Source organism: Poecilia reticulata, chromosome 5 (assembly GCF_904066995.2).
Source record: "Poecilia reticulata chromosome 5, P_reticulata-male-v2, whole genome shotgun sequence".
Classification (NCBI taxonomy): Eukaryota; Metazoa; Chordata; class Actinopteri; order Cyprinodontiformes; family Poeciliidae; genus Poecilia; species Poecilia reticulata.
The window spans coordinates 30690429-30714678 of NC_088834.1; the positions used below are offsets into that span (position 1 = coordinate 30690429).

The 24250-nt window shown below is 39.9% G+C and overlaps 1 protein-coding gene across 7 annotated transcripts in view; it reads right to left on the minus strand.

The window, feature by feature from the left end:
* LOC103465398 (band 4.1-like protein 1) overlaps positions 1–24250 on the minus strand; it is a 109835-nt gene that overhangs the window by 82677 nt on the left and 2908 nt on the right. The window lies entirely within an intron of this gene.

A 24250-nucleotide genomic window follows, 5' to 3' on the forward strand; every position in this document is an offset into this window, starting at 1 on the left:
AGATCAGATCAGAACAATCAGCTTCCAATCAGATCACTTTTGACACAAAAATTAACCCAACGTGGGACAAGAGAAACACAGAACTTTTATATGTAAAAATAATAGTGATGTGTATAATTTCATAAAAAACTTAACATGTTGAGATCCATGTAATTAATTAAGTGAAATTAATGTGTTAATTTAATGTGGTCCTAATTTTACACAAAACAAGAAAAACATTTTTTTTCTATTTTTTATAATCCAATACACAACACATCCAGTCACGTTGAATGTACAGTACAGTAACCATTTCACCCAGCAGCGTACCTAACACTGCTTCATCCATGAACTCTTGCAATAGAGATTTTTTATTCCATTTTTGAAATAGATTTATATTTCATACAGCCTTTTCAAAGTCCTTCCACAGACCGCCTTAATAACCTTTAATCTTGTAAATGGTCCTTTTCCATCCAATTCAGAATAATGGTGTTACTTTGTGGTGTCACATAAAATCAGAATAAAATACATTGATATTTGCCGTTGTAACATGATAACACGAGGAAAAGTTTGAGTCTGAATATTTTCCCTAAACATTGTATTTCCTTGTAAATTCTCCTTAGGAGAAATTACACAGCTGATAGAAATACATTTCAAAAGTCTAAATTTATATTATTCATTTCATTGGTCGTTTGATAGGGACAGAAACAAAAACAGATCAAAACAACCTGATGCCTGCATCACAGTTCATACAGCCAACACACATTCCTAGAAGTTCAGATCAACAGGCCAGCAAGTAGTTTCAAAACGTCCATAAAAACACAACGGTGAGAGTCAGGTAAAGAATCTGGTTTTCCTCCAGAATTAAAGTGATAAATGCCTTTAAGAATCAGCTAAAGCTGTACTGCGGGGAAGGAGTGGACAGCGCGGCGTTGTGCTTCACGGCTCACTGACCTGAGAGCTTTTAGGATTTTTTCCCCCCACATTGTCTCCAAGGTGCAAAACAATAGGTATTGTTTGAAAGAGCAGCCAGGAATCGTCCGCATCTCATTAAGATGCTTTCTTGCATCTCTTTTTGCCTCACCAGTGAAAACGCAAATTGAAGATGAGATTGACTCGAAAAGCTATTTATTTTCTCCTCTCAATACGCGTGTGGGGGTGTTGAGGGTGGTGGGGGTCGTTTCTGCTTTCAGGTCCACTCAGATTGGAAGTAAACCGACTTTTCCTCCAGTCTGGCTTATGCTGACATTTAATGAAGACGAGAAAGCTGAAATGTCACTCAGACGGCCATAAATGCCCAAATCAGGACTGAGGTATTCCATGAGAACTCGTTATATGGATCCTACTGGTATTGAAACAAAGTGTCAAACTTAAAGCACAGAGAATCTGAGGCCATTTTTGTTTTTTTGGTTCAGTCGAATTCCTGGTGTTCATCAGGAAGAAGCAAAATGTCTGCAGCAGCAGTCGTGTGAAAGGCAGAAAGTCAGAAGAATGCCGTTTTATGATGATGTGAAACTACTCCCAAGCATAAACTCCAGCATGGTAGCAAGAGTCTCACATCTTAGTCTCATATTTAGAACCATATTTAGAAAGAAAAGAAACAAAAGCTCAGAGCGGAAAGATGCAACAAGTTTTTTTTTAATCCTTGGAAAGAATTTGAATTCAGAAATGTGCATAATGGGTATGAAGGCCATGTTCATTTAGAGTCAAGAGGACATGTTTATTGGTGTGATTTTCCTCTAATTCAAAGCAGGATCACAATTATACATACCGGCTCACATATATACATACACCCTGCCTAGTATTTGGGAAAACTTTTTGTAAGTGTAAGTCATCAACAAGTGTCTGAGATTATTTTGGATGGACATCTACGTTGCTTTCCCTCATTTACTTGCTTTTAAACACAGTCCATAAACTTCTAGTAGTGCTGACGTCAGAACAACAGCAGGAGCTTTAAACGTTCCAGAAATCAAAGGGGAGTATTATGTAAACTGACTTTTTCAGCTGCAATTTGTTATGCTATTGAAAACTTACTTTGAGTGGTAGTTTGTGTCATCAAGTCCTTTAATCTCCCATGACACCCATTTAGCGGGAGCCTAAATGCTTACCAATACAAAACTTGCCTATTCAGGCAAAGCTCCGCCTTTTTACGCAAAACCCCACCCAGTTACACTGACCTCAGCCTTGGAGCTGCAATCTCTAGCTAAGCTTCCGCCTCACTGATTATTCTCACTGAAATTAATCTATGAAAGCTGTAAATTAACTTCTCACTTCGTCACAGTATATTATTGAGACAAATTCATGTACTTTCTGCATTCTAATACCAAAATAATAATTTAAAAAAACACTGTGGCGCAAAAATATTTCTTGAAATCCATTTACAAGGTTCAACATGCAATTTCACCCAGCAAATGATTCACAGCACTATGCCTCAATTCAATTGACGATTCAATGAACCTTAACTGTTTTGGCTGACATATTAAGCTTCATTTTTGCTCTGTTTTAAAACCAAGGTCTCCTTCTCTTCCAAAAATAACACTGTTGCTGCTGCTGCAGCAAATCTGACTTGAAAATTCTTCCATCGACTAACTGCAGCTGTCAAACCGGAAAAAAACGATTCTTATTGGCACTCATTAAGCATTCTGCTGCTTTTATACACGAGGGCAAATTGGACACACTGCTTCTAACACGAGTCCCCTCAACTGTCCCTTTGGCTCCTTTACAGATAATCTGTTCCTGTTTAGGCTGGACTTAGTGCTGCCATCACCATATCATTATACATAATACTCCAGTGTACAGTCACAGCCTCAGGAGGCAAACAAACAACATTCCAACAGTAAAGCCAGCAAGAAAAAACAGGCCTCGTGCTGACACACTTGTGCAATGAGAAGTTACTTCCTGGTCTGACTGGAATCCACAGCGGAGTGCCCAGCGGACCCTTCATCGTTATCGAGCACAGCGCCTCCCCATGAATTAGCAGAAGACCCTTCTGTCTGGCAGTTGTTTCTGTTAGAAGAATGTTCAAAGTTATGTATTTTAAGAAATAATGATGTGTTTAGAAGCACAAAAGGGACTATAAAAAACTCTGCTAGTCATGCTAGCATTGCATGATTAGCATACAAGATGCTAAAGATGGTTTGCAATATCAACTGTCTTTGTTTTGAAATATTAGTAAAAAAATCCTATGTAGCAGCAGGGTGGGGCAATATGAACTGCTATCCCTCCCCTCCACCTGCCCCCACTCACACAGTGTAACATCACCTCCTCTCCAAATATACATAAATTTACCTAACACTACCTAAAAAGTTTGGAGGAACATTTTATAACACCAACAGAGAATATTTCAAGAAACTCAAGCACCATAAAAAAACGAAAATATAAATAAACATCAATACTTGTACAGTACATTACTGCCTTTTAAGTTTGGTTTGCTTTGGCTGCTAGCATTCATCAGGCTGAATGGAGGAGATATAAAGCTCCAGAACTCGGCCATAAACATTAAGAAAGTAGTCAGAGGCTGGAATTAGCTCTCTATGGTGAACAGGGGACAGGCTTTTATAGCACCATAGCAACTTATGTTGGTAGGCGCAAAGACACAATGTAAATAAATTTTGTTAAAACAGAGCTGCAAGCAAACCAAAGAAACAAAAGTTTCCACTTCCTGAACATGTTCTTCCCACTTCCAGCCAAACCGCTCTCCGCCTGATTCCACTTTCTGCAATCAGGCTGAACTGCGGTGGGAACTGGATGGCCCTCTGCCTCGAAATCAACATACACACACGCACACACACACACGCAAACGCACACACACGCATGCACGCACACACACACACGCATGCACACACACACGCACACGCACACACACACACACATACACACACACACAATTATTCACTTTCACTGTTTGTCACCCTGACACCCCTGCAGATCGATAACAGAAGGCACTGAACATAATCTCCTGTTTAATATGCCCGTCCTAAACCAGGCCCTGGAATTGGAACCATAAGTTTAAAAAGAAAACCTGCCATTTATAAAATCTATCAATCTGTACTTAATAAGGGCTGATCTGGAACCTGAATGGATGAATAATAGAGGAGAGGGGGGCCTGAGTGCTGCAGGCGTGTTACCCATAATCCATCTCGATCATCAAGCCTTTAAATTATCCAGCAGAATGCTCTGCGGCACAAGCAGCTTCTTACCATGTGATGCTCCTTGTCGATGCATGAATCCCCTCTGTGAGCTCTGATGTTCTGCATTCATGCTGATGTTTGCTTCTGTTTATTAGGAGTGAACATAGTGAATTCAGGTCAGGAGCTTCTTTGCTGCTTTTAATTTCCCTTCTTATTCCAGAGTGTGCCCTTTTCAATAATGTATTCCACTTCTTAAAGCCAACTTCTGTCGGGTCCTCTGGGCCCAAAAGAGTCACCCTGTGACAGCTCAAAGAAATGCTAACCTATTGGAATGATGACTAAAGCTAGAAACAATTAAGTGATCTTCTCTTTATTTTGCTTTCAAACTTTTAACAAAACAAGGATCGCCTTCCAACAAAACCTGCAGCGCTTGAAGAATTGATTCTTGAGGGTAATCTTTATCATGTTTCAGGAAAACAATAAACCAGTACTAAAGGTAAATGTTGTAGTTTTTACTTTACTGTCTCAGCACTGTGGGGTGTGGGTTGATTTAGCCAATAAGACCCACCATCAGAGCACTTGATGGAGACTCTGAAGCAACAAGAAGCAATGCAGTAGAGTGCACAACATGGTGGAGTGAAACAGTCGATGGAAGAAAAAGCAAATTTATTAAATTTAAGGTAATTTAAGGTGTGATATGTCAAATCTGGACATATTTAGGATTTACTAAGGAATATAATTAAGTTATTACATGCAAGACTTAAGGCCTTGCAGACTTCTGCTAACTGTTGATGGCCACCAGCATTAGGGTCTAACAATGCTTAAAAACAAAAATTCTCTAAAGCATAGTTTGAGATTTATTAAAACCTTATTGTATTTGTGAAAACAAAAATAGCTGCTTTTGATGCCTTAGTCATCACTGGAATCACCGTAGAATGAGATGAGCAAGAACAAGGCACAGAGTTTAGGATTTCTGAAAACCTGATTCCTTAATAAAGGGAAATCTTAAACAGTGCTGTGATTACACTCGGGCCTGTCAGCATGTCCCTTCCAACAGGCCTTGATGCTGAACATTTTAAACTACGAAGAGGAGACGGCTAGATAGCTAGCTTTTTAGTTTGCTAGCTAGTCAATCCGCAGATAAAAAGTTAGCTTGAAGAAAATGTTTGCCCTTGAAAGGAGTCGAGAAACAGAACAAATGGTCTCAAAGGGGGCGAGAAATGAGAACTTAGTGACTATCTGATAAACGCTGCTCTTCAAAGCCAACCTGCTAATCTAACTTTCCCCATTATGGAAAAAAAACACATAAGGTTAAGGGGAATTGTCAGCCGTCATGGACAAAATTAACAGGAAATTGGATTTTTAGAAATCTTTAAGCATTACTTGCCTAACAGCCCTGCGGTCTGTGAACATTTTTCACTATAGTGAATTAAAAAAGGCCTTGAGTTCTTAGCTTTTCTAATATGAAGGTCAGAAAAAGATTGTGAATAAATTTGCGCTTTTACCTGTATGGTGGTGTGTTAATGCACTCATAATTACACATTTGACAATTAGATATTTATGACACTGAGAATCAAATATGTCCAACTAGCTTTATCAGAAAAAATGTTCCAACCACAGGCCCACATGTTGAGGCTGAATAAGTCCATCTATATGTTACACCAGTATGAGTCTAAAAAGCAGCAGCAGGTGATCCAAAACCAACACAAAACACCTTTCAGGTGTCTCTCTTTTCCTTTCAAAGGTTAGCTGGCAGGCTGCCACTGTGAAATAAGAGCAGCTGAGCATGCTGACCCAGCACCGTAGGTAACTATCTGTCCACTCAGCTTTGCTGACGGACTGAATGACCGGCAGCCCACACTCACACACCCCCTCAACGTTCACAACCATACACTCCTTTAGAGAGAAAACAACAATTAGAGTCGGGTCCTTAGAGATTTGTAGTAAATTATGAAAACTGGCCAAGAGAAATGCAAATATAATAACCTGAGAGGACATTTTTCCCCCAAACCGTGGTTTTCACTAGACCTTTCTCCAGGCACTGTCTGGCACAGCGATGAATAAGACTCACAGCTGCATGACTGGAGTATAAATGAGGGCCGGATCTCAGCAATGTGCCAGTGTGGAACTGTTTTTTTTTCTTTATCATTTAAGAGTTCATTCCACTAGCTCCTTCTTTCTATGCTGATTTAATGAGTTATTAGTTATATCTGCAATCTGAAAATACAAAATATGTCAAAATTAATTGCAAACACTGTTTGTTGAATAAAAACAGTGTTTAGCAGGCTAAACACTGCTAAACAATCTAATGGTCAGATCTGTGTATGCCTAGTGTCTTGAGGTGCATTTCTAAAAATGCACCTCAAGCTCCAGTTTAGTTTATTAAAGATGTCAACAAAACTCAAAACAGAACACAGAAAAGATTAAGAGATGAGAACAAGGTGACCAGAACTGCCCACAACACCATGTAATAATGTTAAGAATTAATAAGCAACCCATGAAACTATTTTCACTCTTACTGAGGCATTAAGAATAAATATTAGAGAAATGGAATCGTTGCTTTCAGATCAAAGGGGGAAGAAAACTGATGAGCTCAAACCATTGTTCATAGCTAAATAACGTTGACTTGATGACATTTATTAAGACATGCTGTTTTATTTTACTATTACTGATTTGAAATTTACAAACCTTTTGAAACAATCTAATGGCCAGATCTGTGTAATGCCTAGTGTCTGATAAAGCATCAGCTGTGTACGACTTTGTCCAACAAATTTGATCCACAGACAAGCGAACAATAACAGGCATTTTAATAAAGCTGTTCCTGACACTGATCTAAAGACTTTTTTTTTCGCCGTCTTGGTCTCTTCATACCTACTCACCATCTCAACTCTGATGAACTGTCTTACAGGCCTAACAAGGGTGGGTTGAATTTAGCCTGATAGCTGCATGGGTCCTTATGTAAATTTGCCCTTGAAACGTCAAAGTCTTGTTTCCTGAAAGCATCTATAGACTCCAGCAGTGGTGGGAGCTGAACTTTTCATTTTAAACATCTGATAAAGGCATTTTTCCTGTTTACATGCCCATATCCTACAGAACACAATGCAAATAAGTAAAAAGCTGAAGAGGTGTAGCCTTTGGTGAGAAATACAACACCATGTCCAGTCACCAGCCGTAGCACATCTAAAACTGGGTTGAACCTCTCTTTGCCATCAGCATGTCCTTAAATCTTCAAACCCAACAAAGAGTCAGACACATTCCTGTTGGTCCCATATAGTCTGAAGCACTTGTTCCAAAACATCCTAAAGGTGGATTGAGATCTGATGAATGTGCAGATCACTGGAGTACAATCAACCCATTTCGATGTTCAATAAACTAGCTTGAGATTACGTACCCAGTTGGCAAAGAGGGGCCAAAATGTGCCTGGAAAACATTCTGCACACCAAAACACCACCAACACCAACCCGAACCTTTGATACATGGCGGTATGGACATCAAGCAGCTATCATACCATTGGATTGCAGTAGGTATAATTCAGTCATTGATCAGTTATTGAGGGATTTTAGTGAGTCTGTGTAAATTACAGCCTTGGTTTTCTGATACTACTGTATTCAGAGACAATACTCTGCACGCCTTTTTTGTAAACAGTATTCTATATGAGCAGCTGTTGAAGTTTGCATGGCCTGTTCCCCTTCAGCTGATGGTGCATAAATCCCAGCAGATCAACAAGTTCCTGAAATACTTGGACCAGCCCATCTTACACCAAACATGCCACAGTTAAAACCACTCAACCCCCTTTCTTCCTCATTCAGAAGCTCAACTGGAAAGTCAGCCTGTCATTTCAGAAAACTGCCTCACAGAGGATTCTCAACCCTTGATGGCACCACTTCTGTCCACTGTTGCCTAGAAAAGCAAATAAAATCATTGCATGTGTTCTGAATTACAACCAAATTGTATCATTCTCTATGGATGCTTCACTTTTTCACCAGTGACTGTGTCAGTGGCGCAAAAAGTGGTTATGCAGTGTATGCAACGCATAGGGGTGCAGCACCAGAGGGGGCGCCAAAACCCAGTCTGGAAGGGGCGGCGCGGCAATGATGTTTTCCCATACACTTCTACGCGCCTTATGCTTTTTCACCTCGCGCACTTAACGAGGTAAATGTAGCGAGTTTTACCCTTCACGTATCGTCGCTCCGAGTGGTGGGGGGTGGGGGGAGCGAGTGAGCGTCGCTCCTTCAACTTGACGTTCCTTCCCGGGGGGTGGGGGGAAAATTTATGTTTTCACATCCACCTAAATAATGTGTAGTTGAGCCACTGGACTGCGTTATGCTCGACTGCTCACTGGTTTATAACTCTTAAAGTGCCGTTGGTTAAATTTCAGATTTGCGTCTATGTGAAATTGGAAAATCCTAATATATCTTTGTGGATTTCCTTGGGCTAATCTTGAGTCCTCCCACACAAAACCCCCATTTATAGTTGATGCAAAAATACATCCTCTATTGCTTCTACTTCATGCACAGAGTTGGACTTTCTCCTCTGGCATTCGAAATTTGACTTTTTTGACCCCCAGTAGCTGTATTCATTTTCTGTATTTGGTGTACTCCAAGTTAACTCCTTCTTTCTGCATTGTGTTATCAGCTCCCGCAGCCGACCTTAGTAAATGGCACTCACACATGAAGGGTGGCGCCCCCTTCTATATTTTGAACTGAATCTCACACAGCTGTGGCTGTTGAGGAGCCATTGTGATAACCTTGAGAGCATGTCTAAGCAGAGATTCTATCAAATGAGTATGAGGGATGACTCAGTGGCAGACACCTGTGATTGATGCAACGTGATAAAGAGACCCGACTCTATCTGACATTGATCTGCGCCCGACTTCCTGCTCTGCCGGAGTCTATCGAGTTGGATAAACAAAAGAGATGGCTAATAACTTGTCGCCCTGTTTAATCGATGCAGCCTCTAAGTGTCCCTAGCATACCCATGTCATGTTCAATACAAGAGGAACATAAAGTTAAAGTTTTAGAGCTGAGGTGAGATGTTGACCGGAGGGGGACGTAAAAGCGAAAAGAAAGAGATAAAAATTGAGAGATGAAATGTTGCTTGATAGAATACTCCCCAGATAAATCAATGGCAACCTGTCAGCCATTATTTACAGGAAGCCAGCCTGGAAAAATACACAACAAAATAAACTCTGGGACTCAAGATCAAATCAGTACAACAGACAATTAAATAGACATTTGATTTGATTTGATTTGATTTGTGAGTAGCTTCATCCTTTTAGAGGACGTCTAAAACTTTCTCTGAGTTTACACTGAACTTATCTCATTGTTCCAGGTGTCTACCTACTAATATACTGAAAAAATGTCAAGAAAATATTCTATGTTGTGTTGTGAGGTTTATGTTATGTCGAGCTCAATTTTAAGTCAAAGTCTGGGGGGGTTTTCCCACTCTTTCAGAATCTGCTAATATCCAAACAACATATAAGATATTGGAAATTATTTTGGACAGGAAATACTATTCATCTTACACAGTTGAAAAATGTAAAATTAATAGAAAATCTTCGACCACAAGCCTGAATTATGAGATTTGGTTTTATGAGATTAAAACCAAATCTACAGTTTATCTTATTCAACATTTCTGCTCCCAAATGAACATTTTATTCCTCAATCAAATTATCGTTCCCAGCTCAATTACTTTAACAGCCGAAAAGCTCACACGGCCCCTTATTTTCCTCCTGGGTTTTAATAAATTAATGCATAAAAATCTATATATTTGAGTGACTTTTAGAAATATAAATAAAAAAACCTGGAACCAAGGTAAAATTGCCACTGGAGAAAGAAAGACAGATATGCAAAGTTCTGATCTTTCAAAGCTGAAGTACGCAGCCACCCACACACACACCGAAGCTTTCTGCAGAACGTTTGAAGCCCGGCATCTCACAGATAAAATCATGTGAATTAGCTGAAAAGCTTGACTGAGTACAGTTCAATGGACAAACAGTAATGCATCAAGATTTTCCCCAAAATCACTAATCATCCTGCTGACAGGGTTTAATGGGCTCCAGCCGTTTACTTCATCTTCAGACATTAAATATTAATGCAAACACAAACAAAGCCAAACGAGGCGGGAGCTGTTGATAAACGGGCAACCACCTCAACTGTGAAATATGAGAAATCTTAAAGTATAATAAGCATGAGTTATTAAAGTGGTCATGACAAACAGAGAGACGCAGGAATCAATGATGTTCATGAGCCGACACAGAGGGCCGAAGTCCTGCTGGCTCCATTCATTTCTCAGGTTCCCCCAGAAAACAGTCCACACTTCTCTGGACACATCGATCTGCAGGAAATACCACATCCAGACAAATGTATTGTTCATAAACAGAAAAACGTTGCATCCTATTAGGTCAGGGGTAAGGGATTTATCGGACTACTGTCTGAATTATTATTTATTGTAAGAGTTGAGAAAGTAAAACAAAAAGGTGAGCGTTTAGGGGAGTTCATGAAATTAAAGTCACATTAGGTTTTAGTCATGAAAAACTGCAAAGTGGAAAAGCCAGAGGAGAGGGCGAGGCCAAGATTCAGTCAAGAGGAAGATTTCATATTTTCACCTGACCTCTGATGCCTCCCTGCTGCTGTGCTCCAACATGCTAATTATCAAACAGAGACACAAGGGCTAAACCAGTAACTAAGGCGAGGTTTAACAGGCCTCATCTCTTCCAGCAGGTCTACCAGGGCCACACCAAGGAGTTACTACAACAGAATAATAACAAACCAATGTCTAGCTTACTTAATGGAGGCTGTTTTTCCAAATGTACAAATTTACAAACTCCCGTAGCACCGCTAGTTACTGACCCTAGGTAGGTTTCCATCCAATTGTCATGCAAATTTTGAGTGAACTTTTAAAATATGTCAAAAAGAAAAAAGAAAATACGAATTAGGTGCAAACTATCTATAACTATGTACGGCTGTATTAAACAGGAAGTAGAGGTTGCAAACTAGCATTCATTCACTCATCTCAGAACAATGGAAAGAGGTTTTCAGGGATGTGTTGCTAGCGAGGAAGTTGCAACTGTTCTGTCATGTCAACTAGTTTTACTCACGTTATGCTCAAAAAAAGAAATGCAATTCTAATCATTCTAACAGCGGAAACAGTCATGATTAGCTGCTGAACAAGTTCAGACAGAGCAAACATTCTCATCCAGTGGAGGGTCTGTGCCTTACTAGAGGCACAAAACTCTTAAGTCCAAACCTCCAGTTCAGAGAAGAAGACTGCCATTACTATTATATAAGTTGGAATGGTCTCAAAATGACAATATTACCGTTTATTAGTTATCGTGTCACGCCTAGCAGTCCGTGCTAATTTGCAACCTCTACATCTTGTTTATGTAATCTTGTTTATTACATAAACAAGATGTAGACTATATTACGCTTTGCCTGGCCTGGTTGATTCTTGTCAACCCAGCAGATGGAAATATAGCTAATTTGCACTTTCTTTTCTGCAAGATTTTAAAAATTTGCTTGAAAGATGAAGACACAGCTTGCGCGTCTGCAGTGCTGTTTCAGGAAGTTGTGCACCAACTCAAGATGAAAACAGTTCAATTTAAATCAATTTCAATGCAAATTAGCATCTTAAAAAGTTATTTTTGTATTGACTAGTTTAAAATAACGATTATTTTCAAAACCCTAATAGACTGTCCAACAGCAAGTGAAACTGTTTGAAGCAGGCAAAGGTGTGTTAAAGTATGGCTTCTCAGTTTCACTTGGTGACAAAGATGCTTAGTTCTTTCAGGAATAAATCTATTAATCTCGTGGGTAATGGCTGCTCAAGCTTCTGAAGCTGGATAAGCTAAGGTCGCTATTAAAAAAATCTTATGAGATGCACGTAAAAACTAAAGGCAAACATTAACAGAATAATTAAAATTAGAAAACTCACGTAACCACTGTATTAAATAAGGAATCATCAGGGATATAAACATCTAATCTGCCTTTCCTCCTCTGCCCTTACTGTTTTTTCTTTATCTTCTGATGGAAAGTGTTTTCCTCCCGACTCTCATTATTCCATCACTAGATGACCTTTCCTTCCTCTTTTCTTTTTTTTTTTGCTCATTAATTTAAGACAAATCTTCTGTCTGAACAAGGGCTGCTGTTCTGTCCTTCACACTGGAGCCAGTCCCAGGCAGCAATCAGCTGCTCTTAATGAAGTGTGAGCTAAACACACACATTACAGTTAAACAATTGTATAGCGCAGCTGCAGTCCTAACATGCTGTTTTGGGCAGAGGAAACGAAGCTACTTGAGGGATTCTAATGGATCAGCCAATGGGAGGCTGATGTGAGTACGACTGACCAGGCTGATGATGGAGTTGGAATACAAACTGCACTGATTTTCACAGCTATTGTTTCTAGAGAAGTCTGCTTAATTTCTCCAGTGGCTAACAAATGAGTCCCCGAAAATAGAATATTAAAAATGCGAACGTTTTGGGTTAGAATTATGAACTTGGCCTTCAAGAGGATCACACAGTCTCACAAACATAAAATAAAAGTCTTCACTTGACCAGAGGAAACCCGGAGGACTAGGAAGTGGAAGTAGGAGTAAAAGGATCACTGCAATGGAGTTGATGGGAGAGATTATTTCCGCAAATACCTGCATAAACACAAACCAATGTATAAAGGTATTATGCATTTTCAGGCACAAAGTTTAATTTTATAGCACAATCAAGTAACTATGCCACCTTCAGTTGTTATAAAACTGCTATATTAATATCACATATGAAAGAGATTTGACTTCATAATGTAACGCTTTGAAATTGGGTCTCTGTCTCTTTAAAAAACTTTATTAAACTCTGCCTTCAGGAAGGCATTACAACATGGTTCCTCTATTAAGCCTTTAACAACGTTTTTACCAGCATTTCACTGAGAAGTAGCTCTTATAATGAGCTCAGGAGCAATCAAATTTATATGTGAAGGGTTTATGACCCCGCAGCGACCCCACAGCGACCCCACAGCGACCCCACAGCGACCTCACAGCGACCCCACATGCGCAGAAGAAGAGTGTAGATGTCACACAACAGTGCTCTGTTTAAGGAAGTAACAATGGATGCCTCACAGGCCGCACTGAAATGTAATTTCCCTTTTGGGATTAATAAAGCATGATTTAATTGTGTGTGGATCAATTTTTAAAGTTAGTCAGTAATGGGAGCAGACAGGATCATCACAAAATCATAATATGAAGGAAGCTAAGAAAAAAAAAAAAGCACAACTAATAGCATTGGAGTTTTATGGAGCATTGACTTCAGGGTCTGCAGAGAGCCTGTTTGGATGTGAAGTCAGAGCCCAGAGTGGTGGGATTGCGGTGTGATGCATTTCAGTGACATCTTTCATAATTTCTTAATCATTATTTTTCATTCTTTACATCCTGATTTGCAACATCTGGATTCTTCTGCTGGAGAATTAAGACATATGTCTCATGTCACTGACATAAAAGTCGCATAAAACTCGACAAGACTTTTCAGACGACACACGGTTTCAAAACATATCCTACTTAGTACCACATATGGAAGTGGTAATAATTGTATTTTTCTTCTTTTGTTAAAAACATTCAGAATGCTGTGAAAAAAGTTGCACTTGGGTAGCATTTGTCTTTCGTAGCCTAATGTCGCTCAGGGATCTTATTCAAGCCTTATATTTAAGCTGGTAAAACAAAGTGAAATAACAAAAAAGTACAAGAAATATACAATTCTTAACACATTTATGACTTATTGATATATTTACATCCAGTTAGGCAGGAATCATTTGTGTCCTGCGTCTTGAGGTTCTCGTATTTCATTCTTCACTTTAAGCCAATTCTACATTGACTGACCTGACGAAAGCATCATTCTTTTATTGGCAGTTTGTTGTTTTGCCATAAGATTAGAAAATAAGATATCTAAAGTTCACCACACTTGTCTTTAACAATGCTTGAAGCAAAAACAAGCAAATGATCAGTTCTGACCAGCACTGTAGCTGTGGGAGCCGTTCATCCTGTTCACCTTTGACCTGACCACCAGCCAATTCAGCAGAGGCCTACAAGCACATCAGGGGTTGGGGGCGGTCTGAAACTAGCACTACACCCTGGGAACACAAAGACTCAGGCAGTGGGCACACGTCCAAGCCAACTCTGCTGCCTCTATAGAGCCATTCATGTCCTTATTTGGATCAGAGCTGTGGCAGAAAGGAGCCTCTCTGTGTCGCCGGTGTCTGTGTCAGGAAGATCTGTAAAGACGGCAAACAAGAAGCTCAATCTTATTTGCTTAAGAGTGAAAAGCTATAGCTTGTATACAAGCAGAAAAACATCAAAAAGCATCCAAAGCTTGTCTCTTAAAGGGGCGGAATCAGGTGTTTTCCAGGTACATAACGTCATTTTATAGCACAATCAAGTAGCGATGTAACCTTCAATTGTTATAAATGCTGAATATACGAAGTATGACTTAAAAAAAATTTTCCATGTAATTTTGCTCCTTGATATTGGGCCTCTGTCTCTTTAAGAAGCTTCTGCTCTTACTGAAACTCCACCTTCAGGAAGTCATAACAGTCTGGCTCCTCTATGAGCCCTTTAACAACGTTTTTATCAGCATTGCTCTGAGAACTAGCTCCTATAATCAGCTCAGTAGATGCTCAGTTTCACCAGGTGTTTGCTAATTGCTGCTGGCTAGTCTGAAGGAGCTGAGTGTGGGAGGGCTGCTTGGTGAGGCAGAAGTTCAGAAGCTAGAATTCTGCAGGAGTAGGAGTTTCACCTTGAAGGCGGAGCTAGGTCCACATAGGCGTTTTGCACAGCTGAATGGAGATTAAAGGATTTCTCAAACATGCAAGAAAGAATCAAGGCAACACTCCAAGTATGTCTTTCATGAGGGAACGACATTATAACATGATATAAAGCTCAAAAAAAGTTGATTATTTTACATAGTACTGACCCTTTAAGCTTTTCATGTCAGAATCGTCCATCAGGACCGGCAGCCAGCAAAATTTCTGATGGCGCGATCCCGCTGCTGGCAGCGACGTGTCTGGTGAGATTGCCGCACAAAATCAGCTACCAGAGGGACATCAATCACACCATGAATTATAAACGAGCCTCTCATTATCGCTGCCAATGCCAAAACATGAGAGAAAACTAAAACTGACAGATGAGATGAGAGCATCTATGGGCGAAAGGCACCAAAAACTGCAAAGCAATCAGAGAAAAGCTTGCAGCCACATGAAACAAAGCGCTGATGCCAAAACAGTGAGTGGTTTGTGGCGACGAGAAGCAGCCTGACCACAGTCTGAGTGCAGGTGGAGGGGGGAGTCAGAGTGTTCTGTGAGGAAAAATAACACAAATGCCTGAGCCATCAAACACTTAGCAGAGAGGACCACCTAAAGTAGAAAAACACTAACTTCCTCCACACCCACTGCTGAGACGGACCACAGCTGTACACACGCCAGATACACATGTCGGAGCCTCAGCAATGAAATCCAGAGCGTCGTCACAGCCAAGCCTGCTGAGCATAAATCAACACGCTTATTAATGGAGTCAGAACCCGACATGGAGACACAGAGGGAAGAGATGGTTAATTGGAACAATGAGGGGGAAGATAATTCAACTCTGATGGATGAAAGTAACAAGTTCAACTTTTGTACAAATAAAAAGGAAAACTGCAGCTGTGCTGTGAAAATGTTTAAAGTTTTATAATAAATGCGCCAAATAAAACATATTTACAGTCACAAAATGGTAAATAGTTAGGTAGCACTTTATTTGAAGGGATGTGAATAAGACTGTCATGACACTGTCATAAACATGACATAACACGTCATGAACATCAGTAAGTCTTCATGAATATTTATGACTGTTGTCATAAAGTGTCATTCAGTAAATCATGACCTACTGTGGTAACACATTCACATGGTGTATGCTAGTAGCATGTCTAGAAAGCTGATAGAGTAGTACTGTCCCTAATGAGCCTCTGCTTGGTTTTAGTAGCCAAAATGATCAAACTCACACATGACAATCATAAAATTCAAATATAATATTGCAATTACATGTTTCCTACTATCATGTAAGCTCAGTTTGATCTGATAGACACTTATAGGAGCAATAGTTCCAGCTGCATCAGAGCATCTGATCACTGTGTGGAACTGAGGCAGCACCAAACACTGCAAGCCTCCGCAGAGAGCGGAGAGAACATCAGAGAGAATTATCCAAGCACCACTACTATCCCAGCAGGGCAACCGTCTCTAGAAAACACAGTGCAGAGCTATGCTCATCATCTGTGATCACGCCCCCACGCCCAGAACACTTAAACCACTTGCGTTCTGACAGAAGAAACGTTTTAGAGGAGAAGAAGGAAAAGGAAGGCTTGATTTTACAGAGATCAATGTTCATTCAATTTTCCCGATTAAAAAAAATTCAGCCAACCTCCAATTCCTTTAAACCATAAAATCCGGAGGACTCACATCATGTAATCACAGAACTTACAATCAGATAGCTTTGATTCTCCTCACTGCAGAGGGAACTACAGCGAATGGCAAAACCACCGATGACCACTGAAAGCTCCACTGGCTGCTGAGTGAAATGTGAAATACCGAACATGGCCAGAATGTTTTAGTCTTACCTGAGCATAACGCTTTGTTTGCTGTGTTTCAGCAGTTTGACAATCTTCCTTCTCTTCTACTGATGACAGATTTGTGGAGCATGACTAGCTGTGAATAGATTCTGGAATCTCTGCTGCTCCTCCAGAGTTAACAGAACTCCTGGCTGTAATACTCCTGTCAGTTTAGGAGGACGTCCATGTCTTGGTAGTTTTGAAGTTGTGCCACACTCTATTTTCAGACGATGAATTTAACAGAGCTGCATTCAAACCTTCAGAGATTGTCTCTTACAGGGGCCAATAACCATATGTAGCATCAACATCTGATGAAATCAAACTTTGCATAGCCTGGTTGATTCGCTCCGAACCAGTAGATGGAAAAACCCTTAATTTGCTTTGTTTTCTTCTTTGTGATATTTTTAAAAGTTTGCTAAAAATTCTCATGCCAACTGAATAGAAACATAGCTCTTAGTTTGTTGGCCTATCAAACTGAGTCCTGCTAAAATCAACGTTTGTTGTTGAAAAAGACAAAATATGGATAACATCTTCTGCATGTCACTGTACTGAGTGTATTCTTTGCTGTGTCTCTGTAAGCTGCATATACTGGCTACCATTAGCCGCAATAATAAAAGTTCCTCTAGCAACGAGTCACATGCTACTGGAATTTGCATGAATTGCCAGTCTGTGGAAAGCCAACATGCAGCGAGTGAGCATGAGTCTCATATGTAAGAGCAAGCTTGTGAATTTAATTTTTAAGATGTTAACACATAGAAATAGAAACTGCATTGCACAATGTGCTGGCTCCTTATGTTGCAGACGTTCTCCAAAGTCCTCTTGCCATGTTGAATAAATGTGCAAAGTTCTACTTTATGCTGAAGAATTTCAGAAAAAAATGCACAGTGTTCTCATTTAAAGGAAAATAACAGAATCAACGGAAATGAAACTAAATTAGAATCCACACAGGGAAGATAAATAGAGTTTTCTCCCTGAGAATTAGAGATTAGACAGAAGCACATCATTTACAGGCTATCCAACACGATCCAGACTTGGATGAGAATACAGTGCAGTTGATCCTCCACGAGGCTGAAAACACAGCAACAACAGCGAGGTGGAGCAACAAAAGGCTAACCACACAGAAAATACACACACACACACAATGTTTGTGGAGTGCGCCCACGGATCAGAACCAAGAACAGTAAACACAGACTCTAATCGTGAGTGCACAGTCACCGCTGTGGATCTGCTCTGCAACCTGTTGGACCAGTTCAGAACATCTGATCAGCCGAAAGCTCAGGAGGCCTGACGCCTGACCCCTGAGCAGGAAACGATGTATTGGTGAGAAACAGATATATTGTTTTTTGAGAACTGATTTCACAGTTCTTGACTTTTGCTAACTCCGTTTCAGATTTTCCCTAATTGGCCATTTTAGGGTTTGGGTCAGAAAGCATCAGCAGATTTTAAAGGGTTCACTGTAGGGTTACAGTAAAAGTCCTTAACTATATGAACAATTCTTAACAGTCAATAACCAAAGCTTCATCACAGATGTTGAACTTTGTAGAACTAAAAGATTACACTAAGGAAAAGCTAGGTGCGCTAAGCTTTTTCAAAGTTAGCAAAAACGCTAAACAAAGCTTAGCTATTATAGCAGATTAGATAAGTGTGCCAACAACTGGTTTTCAATCATCTTCCTAAGATACATTTGGAAGGTTAGTCATACATTTTGTCATACATTTTTCATTCAGAACTCACAGAGAATAATGTAAGTTACAGCTAACGATTTGAGGCTGGGGCGGAGGTTCACCACTGACAGACCTAAACATACAACCAGAGCCTCAATGGAAGGGTTTAGATCAAAGAATGGTGATTCAATTCAATTCAATTCAATTCAATTAAAAATACTTTATTGATCCCGAATGGAAATTAAACGTGAGTTTGACTTCCAGACAAAGTCCAGACCTAAGTCCTACTGAGAATCTGTGGCTCGTGGCAGCTGAAATGGCTGTCAGTATGTGATAAAGTTTAAGAGGTATGAATACTTTATTTTCTAGTGCAAGTCTGAGGAAATCAAGAATCCTACTAATAAGAGAAATGAGCACTGACAGACAATGGAATTAGTTTTCCTCCACAACTGCTGGATGCCAAGGCTTTAATTAATGACTAGCAAGTGTGAAGTAGCCAAAGGAAAACAATGGCTGCTGGTGGAGCTTGTCAAGAGATGCCAAAATAGAGTAGTTGGAGAAAGATTATTTCCGGAGCAGACTTCTGCAAAGACTGAATAAACAGCCTGAAAATAACAGACGACTGTTCTCTTTCCCCACAAATACAAAGCTTCCCCACAACATGCATGCTGCTGCTGCAACACAGAGGTAGCGTTGAGCACCGCTTTGGACGCCAATACTCAAGATCAAAGTCAAAAACAACACGATGAGTCTCATCCGTGAGAGGCAGGAGATTTGTTCAAAGAAGGCGGCCGTGACAAGGGAGACAAGTGTATTTATGCAGAGGAGGAGAGAGAGGGAAAGCAGAACCTGCTGACTCACGGCAGTCATGGGGCTGAGGCGGCTCTACAGCTCCTCACTGCTTCTCCTTCAGAAGGACACGGTGGTATGCCTCTCATCAGCCCTGAGAAGCCGTACGAGTGGCGATTGGAAATAGAATGGTCAAATAAAACTGTCTTGGGACATGAAATAGTCCCCTTCCTCTCGTTGAAAACAGAATGATGCTATCTGAGGGAGGCGATAAATTCCCCAAAGCTGTGTGAAGACAAACCAAAAGCAAGAAAATAAATAAAAAATACAAATAAAAGCCCTTGATCAGACAGACAACAGCAGGACTACAATTGCTCTGGGAAAGGATTCTCAATAGTGGAAGGACCAAATAAGTGATCACTGCTGTAGCCAAATCCCTGAAACTCTATTCAAGCTGAATAATGTTGTAGGCTGTTCCGGAAAATACAGTTTTGACACATCTGCAGTGGAGACTGCATTATTATGGGGTTTAATTCAGCTGCCTTACAACAAAAAGCACGTCACCACTGTGATTATAACTGTCAGAGTCAAGGACGGCAGCGCTGTAATGCTAGGAGGGGGTAAAACAGAGGAGCACATGTGGGAAACAAACACATAGTCTCAGTGTAGTACTTAGGTGTAGTACTACAATTACAGCTTTGTCAGTCAACAATCAATACCACACCGCGACTCATCTGCTATTAGGTGTCACGATCCTCCGACACCTGAGAGAATCAGGTGTCTAAAAGGTTTTGGGTCCAAACCTTTTAGACCCAAACACCGCCTACTTTGTGTGGAGCAAAGACAAAATGCTACCTGAGGTCCATCTGGACAGCTTTTAGAACTGAACCTGTGCCTGGTTGGAGGATGAAAGGTGCTCATCCACCCAGAAACCAGAAATTACACTTCCTGGCAGGTCATAAAGCCAAAGAATCAGACCTGTTTCAGGTCAGTAAAGGCAAAATATTGCTCCTAAGTTGGGCTAATACCACTCTTCAGTATGGGAGCTGCTACTGACTGAAGAAAACTAAATGTTAGATATTTTTAGTATCAGTAAAGTTGTGCACTCAAACTAGAGAACGATTACATTTATATCCTGTATTATCTGGACTACAAGTCACTGTTTTTTTATAGCCAGGTATAAGCTACATGTCTCTTCATTGCATATTTTTTGACAAATGTGTTAAATATTAATTTATACTGACTGACACGAATCGAGGAGTAAACATTACCGACTGCAGCTGTGAAGAAAGCTAAAGAAAACTGCTTGAAGGATCCTAACATGGACAAAGTCCCCCAATTTCTAAATAAATGCGTCTTACACACCAGAGTGACTTATCGTCCAGAGAATACTCCATTCCTTTCATAACAACTCAAGGTTCTTTACTCTGGAGTCACATTCACCCACAAACGTCAGAATTTATTAACACTGATACGTAGATCGGTAGGTAACTTAAAAAAGTTACCTATTTTGGTCTCTGAGTCGCTGTTGACCAGATCAAAACTTCTCTGAATTTATAAAACCTTTATCCATTTGGTGAAAACAAAAATTCAGAATTTCATCTCAATGTTTTTTATCATTCAGTCCACGTTAAATTAAAGCCCTGCTCTTATTACCACGGATATTTTTGGAAAATGGGTTTTATGTCTTTCAGTTCTCTGGAGAAACTTACATTTCTCTACAAAAAGGGGAGTTTTGGTGAGAAAACATTGTTCCTAATTTTAAGAAACAACGTCCAAAATGGAGATTTTAGAATTAATAGAACATGAACATTTTACTTAATGGGTAAGCCAATGACACTGATCACTTACATTGACTTCTAAGCAAACAAACAAACAATAACATCATACACAACTTATAATTTCCGAACATGGTACTAAATTATGCACTAGGGTTCTCCAGAAGAGATAATGAATACATAATTGCCTAAAACATATTTTCATGACAGAAATGCTCAGTACAAACAGGCTGGGTATCTGGAGAACAAAGACAGAAATGATTTTCAAGCAGTTTAGGTCTCTAAAGTGAGTTGACAGTTCATGTCTGTATAAAGTACAATATTTGACTTAGACCTCCATCGAGCCTAAACAGCAGACAACCGGATGTCTTCATTTTGTAATTCCTCATCCTGATTTTTTCATTCAGGCAGCTAAGTTACACGAATGGCTCATCTTATTGCTCTGTTCCTGATAACCACAGCTCAGAAACAGACCTTATAAACCCGCTCCGTTCTGTTTGTCCTTCAGAGGACGTTGTTGACCCCCAGCAAACAGTAAAACCACTCAACTTTACATTCAGCTGCGTCTTTATATTAGTAATGCAAACACTGATGCTGTGATGATGATTGCAAATCAATACATTCTACAGTATGAGGTCAAATTCTTCTTCTAACCAAATTACTAAGCAGATTGTGCCAATAAAGGTAAGAATGAACATAATATATGATGTGGACGTGGCGTATCACAATCCTCAAGGAAAGTGGTGTGAAAAATGCTGGAATGCAGTAGCATAAAGTCACACTGAAAAGAGGCAAATGTAATCCTCAGAGCAAGGTTTAATAATAAAAAGTAAGAAGAGTTCTGCTCTCACTAAAGGAAGTGTACTTAAGGTAATTGAACTACACAAGTGCCTTATGAAGACCACTTATCAGGGAGGATACTCAAAAAAAAATGAGCTTCAATTTTCTATGGACATAAAGATTGGTCCTTAGGGAAATAGAAAAAGGCCATGAGTCGTGTTTTATTCTGTTCTGGCAGCGGGGGAAGATGACCAGCAGATGAAATTATGTACCTCTATCAAGGCTTGTGCCTACAGTACAAGGTGCTATGAATTTATCCAAGAAGCATGCAGCTTTGATTTAGAGTCCTCACAAGTATAGAGGACACGGATGTGTGTGTTCGTGTGACTGGTCAGTGGAGTTTAGCAGACAGGAAGAGACGTGACCGCACTCACCAAGCAACCCAATCATGACGGGTCACATAACGTTCAACTGGGCCAAAACCAATGACAGCCAAGTGCAGGACATCCACACACACACACGCATACACACACACACACCCACGCACACATGAACACACAGCCTGCTGTCAGCAGCGCAGGTCAGATCACAGCGACCTCACATCATTATGCAGCCGTCTAAGAATACGCTAAATAACACAGCATATACCAAATCGACGACAAGTCGAGAAAAAAGGCCGTCTTTTTCCACCCCTTTGAACCTGACAGGTAACCAGCAGCAGCCCCTTTTTTATTTTTCCCCGACACTGATGTAAAACTAAAATACGAAACGGTTGAGTTAACTTACAAGTGCAGGGAATGATTGCTTCCAAACAGAACAGGAGAAGAGGACGACCGCTTCGGATGTTTCTTACCAGCTCATCTGAATTGCAAATGTTGGGAGGCAGCATGCTGAGCTGCGAAATCCCAACAGAAGCCTCTGGCAGCTGAAGTCAATACACAAAAAGTGACATGAACTCACCAGGAGCGAGACTTTGCCCTCACATGGGCTCCATGTACAGTACAAATATGGAGAATCTTTAAGTTTGATTCACTTTAAAAGGTCTGACCTTCATGTAGTTTACTACAAAGATAAAATGTTGGCTATTTTGCTAATGAGATCTGAAAGCCATGCCACCATATGAGGATTACAGTTCCAGCAGTCTGGGGGAAGAGGATGACTAAAGGAAGGACATGCAAGCACTAAAATCTAAAAAAACCTAAAATATCACTTATTAGACAAAACACAGGATTAATGATCAAAACAATAATATTAACACCTGACTCGAAACTGTTCACAGTCCAAAGGACACTTCTGTAGTTTAATACAATGTTGGCAGACTTTTTAAAAGGGACTCTTAGTGGGTGTATAAATCGGATTATGTCAAGACGATAAATGTATGGAATGGGGTCTCAGGATTTTGTTTTAGGCCCTATTTTATTCTTGCTGTATAACCTTACATAAAATATATATCTAGGTGATACAATATAATATTAAATATGTTGAATATGTAAAAGAAAAGCCTATCTGAGCCTGTAAAAATACTTGCCTTTGCAAAATGAAAGGCAACACTAGGCATCACAATACCTGGCAGACTGTTTATGTACATCTCAATTTGTGCAACATACTGTGAAACCAGCACTATGTGAGCAGCGGATTTCAAATAAGAGAAAGTCTGGAGAAATGTGAACACGCCTGCATTCAAAAGCACGTTTGAATTCCAGCACACCAAAAAATGAAATAAGACAGAAAATATTAAATCAATACTCAGTTTAAAGTAAATCAGAGGATTTGAAATATTGTTAATGTGCATTTATGTGAATCTTCAACTTTTTGCACTTGCAAAGCAGTCCCATCAACAGCTTGAGATCAAATCTGAAGAATGTGATGCAGCTGAAGACCAACTAAATCAAAACCTCTTTGAGTCATTTTGATGGATTGACAGTTTTTCACTCAAGTAAAATTTGAAATCAAAAAGGCTGCTCAGTTTATCTGATCTGAAGAGAATGTTGCTTGTTTTCAGGTGTGCAAAATTTCATTATTGACTTCATTATTAAGTTCATTTGGATAACCACATCCTAACTTATTAAAAATGTCCTTCACCAAATTCAATTTGATGAAGGACAAAATTTGATGAGTTTGTCATCAGACAAACTCATCGTGTTTGTCTGGTGATTTCTTGCAGTTCTTCATTATTCATACCTCAGAAGTTGTTTTTTACTGTGTGTGTTTTCTAAAATCTGCCACATGACCCTGTGTACTTCCTGGTCATGGACGAGGGTCAACAGGGAACCTTACAAGTGTGCATTAGTGGGTGTTTACTTCCACTTACAAGACACTGAATGTCAGGACGAACATTTAGATAACCAGTGATGTAAAACATGGGTTCTTCAAGGCTTCTAATAGCAGAGTATCTGTCATCTAGCTGCATAAATCAGAGAGCTACAGGTCTTTTGGTGTCTGGCTCCAAGAAACAAAAACTACACCACACTTCTCCTGTTTAAAGGAAAAGGCTTGGGGAGAAATATGTTTATATGGAACAT